Here is a 4,995-nt window from a genome sequence, read left to right as displayed (position 1 = left end):
CCGGGGTGAGGAGCCGGGGACAGGGATCCCGGGACCGTGAGGTGGGGGTGGGGGGTCCGGGGGACGGGATTCGGGGATCCGGGGCACGGAAGTGTGGGCCGGAGGGAGGTAAAGGGGTGCTAGTGCGGAGAGGTTGAGACGCGAGGGGGCGTAGGACCGGGCTGCAGGTGAGGAAGGAGGAAAGGCGGTGGGCGGGGAGGTAGGGTTCCCAGATATAGGAAATAAAAATGTAGAACGCCCAGTGAAGTTGCATCTCAGATAAACAGCGAATCATGTTTCACTCTCTGTCTCCTGCAGAATGTGGGTGGGAGAGCGCCGACAGGACGCCGCCCGCGCTGGGATCGCAGTCCCCTTGAAGCCTTTAGTCGGAGGCCAGGACGCGTCAGCTGCAGGAACTCTAATGCGAACCCCGCATGTGGTGAATCCTTTCCTCCGCCATTCTTCGCCCGGTGAAGTCATCTGCCTCCACACTGGAGCAGTGAGCTTGTGATCATGCCGTCTAATTAGATCATGCCGTCCTCATTTTAATTTTTAATAAAATATGTCAAAATTGCAGAAAGCCTGGAAAACAGCAAAAAGTTACTTAAAAATTACTCATTCCCAAAACGCTCACCTCATTATTATTCTTTTAGGTGTTTTCCCACATGTATACAGGCTTTTATATGTTTCCAATTACGATATACAAAATTTTCCTTTTATTTAATATTACAATCAGCTTCGATGTTGCTACCTAATTATAATTATTTTGATGACAGTATCATTTTCCCTAAAGTTAATTACCATATTTTGTCTGACCATTCAGCTATTGTTAGTTAAGTTGCTACCAGTTTTTTATATTTTAAATGGTGCTATAATGAGCATCTTCATAAATTTTGAAATTCCTAGGTTAAAAAGTAATAATATTGGATACAAACCTTTTTGCAGCTTTTACACAGTATTATTTTGTGATTCAATATAAAATCATATACTATTTCTGTATGAAAACTTGTATGCTGAATGAATCTATCCATCGATTATTCTTTCTTATCATGGTAACATACAAGGTACTTAAAAAAGTTTGTGAAAAACTAGAATTGAAAGATAATACAGGGCTGGCCCGTGGCTCACTCGGGAGAGTGCGGTGCTGATAACACCAAGGCCACGGGTTCGGATCCTATATAGGGATGGCCGGTTGGCTTGCTGGCTGAGCGTGGTGCTGACAACACCAAGTCAAGTCAAGGGTTAAGATCCCCTTACCGGTCATCTTTTTTTTTAAAAAAAGAAAGTTAATACAAATTTTTCCATGAACTCTGAAGTATTCTTATACATATAACATGAAATTTGCCATTTTAAACCATTTTTAAATGTACAATTCACAGACATTAATTACATTCACAATGTTGTGCCACCTCACCACTATTTCCAAAACTTTTCCATCAGTCCAAAAAGAAATTCTGTAGTTCTTAAGTAGTCATTCCCCATTCTCACTCACCCAGTCCCTGGTAACCTCTAATCTAGTTTGTGTCTCCATGAATTTGCCTATTCTAGGTATTTTACATAAGTGGGATCATACAGTATTTGTCCTTCTGTGACTGTCTTATTTCACTTAGCGTGATAGTTTCAAGGTTCATCCATGTTGTAGCATGTGTCAGAAGCTTATTCCTTTCTATGACAGTAATATTCCATTGTATGTGTATACAACATTTTGTTTATCCTTTCATCTGTTGACAGTCTTGAGTTGTTTCCACCTTTGTTCTATTGCGAATGATGCTGAAACCAACACTGGCAAAAGCATCAGTATGAATTCCCGATTTACGTTCATAGGAATGGAATTGCTGACTCATGGTAATTTTATATTTAACTTTTTGAGGAACTTTTAAGCTTTTCCTCAGCAGCTGCTGCATCATTTTACATTGCCACCAGCAATGCAGAGTTCCAATTTCTCCACATTCTCCTCAATGCTTGTTATTTTCTAGTTATCTTTTTAAAATAGCCATCCTAGTAGGTATGAAGTGGTTGCTTATTCTTTGTGAGTATACTTCTGAATATCAATTATGTTTCTTGAAATAAGCCGTAGCTTTTATCATACATCTCAGCAGAAGCAAGCAAGTGAAAGGAGCAGGAAGAGCATTCCAACATAATCACAATTATTTAGTTTACTGATGCTGCCCATATTAAAAAAATGATGACTTCAGTGCTTTTAGCAAAAAGATGCATGCTCATCATTTTCAAAAAACTCAAGAAACACAGTAAATGCCAAAGAATATAAAACATCAATCCAAATTCCATGACCTCAAAATAACCAAGTAAAAGAATAGACACATTTTATCAAATTTAAAACTATATTTTACTTGAATTTAACAGAAGAAAAATTGAAATGAAACTAAAGTAACTACCGAAGTTGAGATAAACACTATTTTACCACCAGAGATATTACCTCCCAAAAGACGTGTCTAAAATTGAAGTTAGTGAAAAACATGAAGTTGAAGTTATTATGTTTCTCTTAACTATTTTCATTTTAGACAGTATGAATTGACTCCTTGCAATGAAAGACGAGGAAATCAGATCACTTTCCAGCGCCCTGCAATGTTTTGCAATTATTTTTTACTTTGTTAAGACATATAGCATTTACAAACTACTGTGTATTTGTAATTCCATATTTATTTGAGCTTAAATAAATATTTAAGTGGGTTCAATGCTCACACTGCTCTTTTACCGAGTTTTCCCATTCGTCTTGCAATCTTTCAATTTGCTGGAAATTTTTCGATGAATGGTGGTATACATACATTAAAAATAAATTCATCTTTCAATTCATCTTTCAATCTTTCAATTTGCTGGAAATTTTTCAATCAATGGTGGTATATATACACTAAAAGCAAACAACCAGGTGCTATAATCTTTCAGTTCTCGTATGTAATAGAATGTTTGCCTAAACTACAAAGAAAACAAATTTAACATTTTCAGGCCATAGTTTCTTTCCCTAAAATATTGCAGGCATTGTCCCATTGTCTTATGGTACTTAACTGTTTTATATATAAAACAAAGTCTGAGGTCACAATCAGGGATAATTGAACACAAACAGGGCATAAATAATAAAGAATTATTGTGAATTCTATTGGGTATGATAATGAGATTGTGATTATATTACTATCTTTATTACAGACAACTACTTAAGAATGTACACAGGTGAAATGGTTCTGTTGGGGATTTGCTTTTAAAAATTTCATAAGGAAGAAAGTGTGTGAGCACATGTGGAAATAAGTTTTCCAGCAAATGACATCTGTTATCACCTCCAGGGAGGAGTCACACCACAAGGAAGATAGCAAATAGCCTAACAGTGCCTGCCACCAGAAGCAGCAGTCCCAGGATGTCCACTCACTCTACAGTTTCCAGAGGGTGCAGTCCTGGGCCAGGCCAGCCCCCTGCAGGATGGACACAGGAAGGAGGCCCAGCGGGAAAGGGGCAAAGCCTTCCCAGGTGCCAGCTGATCACTTTTACTAACCACATCCAGAAATGCCACACACTAACTTGTGAATAATAAACTTTTGGAGCTGAGGAAAGGCTTTGGGATGATGTATATGTATGATCAATATACATATTTTACACAAGTTGGAATCACCATGGGAGCCAGCTGCAGCCTGCTTGGAGGCCACAGCAAGCGTAATGAATTTCAAGTGCAATGGAAATCATTGGGTTGGGCTTTAAGGTTTTAGGAACAAGAAAGTTTAATATTTTTTAGTGATATGGATGGATTCAAAATGAGGTTTTGAGCTAGACCCATTACATTTCCTTTTTTATTTGAAAAATCTTCTACCTCCAAAAATCTCACAGCTTTTCTGCAGAGGTAATACCTAGGTAAGGAGAGGAAAAAATTCTTTGTGGGAGTGAAATTTAAGTGTTTTTGATCGTGCATAGCTATCAGTTATTTTTGTTTTTATGCTTGGTTTATTGTGAAATAGAATATATACAGAAAAGTACATTTTAAAACAAATGCATATAGCAAATAATTATAAAGTCAATTCCCAGGTACCAACCTCCCAGGCCAAGAAGTTGTTTGTTGAGAGCAGCCCATGTGCCTGCCTGCTCCCTCACCCTCACAGCCACCCCCCCTCACCCCTCCCGTACTACTCTTCCACTCTCCTTTAGAGTTTTATATCCCTAAGTATAGTACAGGGACTAACAAACTACAGCCTGTGGACCAAATCTGGCATCCAGCCTTTTTTCAAAATTAAGTTTCAGTGGAGTGTAATCACACCCATTCCTTGACATGTTATCTGTGGCTACTTTCATGCAGAGCTGAGTAGCTGCTGCAGAAAAAGGCTGGCCTGCTAAGCCTAAAATATTTTCTGTCTCTTTTCAGAAAAGGTTTGCTGCCCGCTGGTGTAGTGCAAGATCTACCATGCTCCCCAGCTGCTGGGAATATTGGTGGCTATGGGCTCAGGGATGCCCATTTCTCTGGTGATTTCCCTGGGCTGTTTAGGGGACACCTAGCCAGAGAGTTCCTTTGTGTTGCCCTCAGCCAACTGATGCTATTATAAACAGAATTATCTTTTTTTTTTCCTTTTTCTAGACAGAATTATCTTTTAATTTCACTTCGAATTGTTGGTAGCTAGTGTATAGAGAAACAATTGATTTTTATATTGATTTTGTATACTGTAAACTTCTTGAGTTCTTTTGTTAGCTCTAATGAATTTTTAGTAGATTCATTAAGATTTTCTGTATAAAGTTTATGTCATCTGCACATAGAGATAGTTTTACTTCTTCCTTTCAATCAGATGGCATTTTACTTTTTGTTCTTGCCTCATTGCCCTGGCTGGAACCTCATGTTGAATATGTTGAATGGGAGCAGCAAGAACAAACATCCTTCCCTTATTCCTGATGTTAGGAGGAAAGCTTTCAGTCTTTCAACATTAACGATGATGTTGGGCGTGTTTTTTGTAAATGCCCTTTGTTTCTCTCTCTCTCTCTCTCTCTCTCTCTCTCTCTCTCTCTCTCTCTCTCTCTCTCTCTCTCTCT

At 38.6% G+C, this 4,995-nt stretch overlaps 1 long non-coding RNA gene across 1 annotated transcript; it reads left to right on the top strand.

Annotated features, from left to right (window-relative positions):
• The first annotated feature begins 310 nt into the window (after positions 1 to 310).
• Positions 311 to 4,952, top strand: LOC103603404. The gene is made up of 3 exons (XR_551614.1): positions 311 to 418; positions 3,276 to 3,456; positions 4,340 to 4,952. It is a non-coding gene; the product is annotated as an uncharacterized LOC103603404 (long non-coding RNA).
• Positions 4,953 to 4,995: the final 43 nt, after the last annotated feature.

This window comes from Galeopterus variegatus, unplaced genomic scaffold (assembly GCF_000696425.1).
Source record: "Galeopterus variegatus unplaced genomic scaffold, G_variegatus-3.0.2 Scaffold4590, whole genome shotgun sequence".
Lineage (NCBI taxonomy): Eukaryota > Metazoa > Chordata > Mammalia > Dermoptera > Cynocephalidae > Galeopterus > Galeopterus variegatus.
Note: the sequence above shows the minus strand (reverse complement) of the source record. Positions and strands in the feature narration are given on the sequence as shown.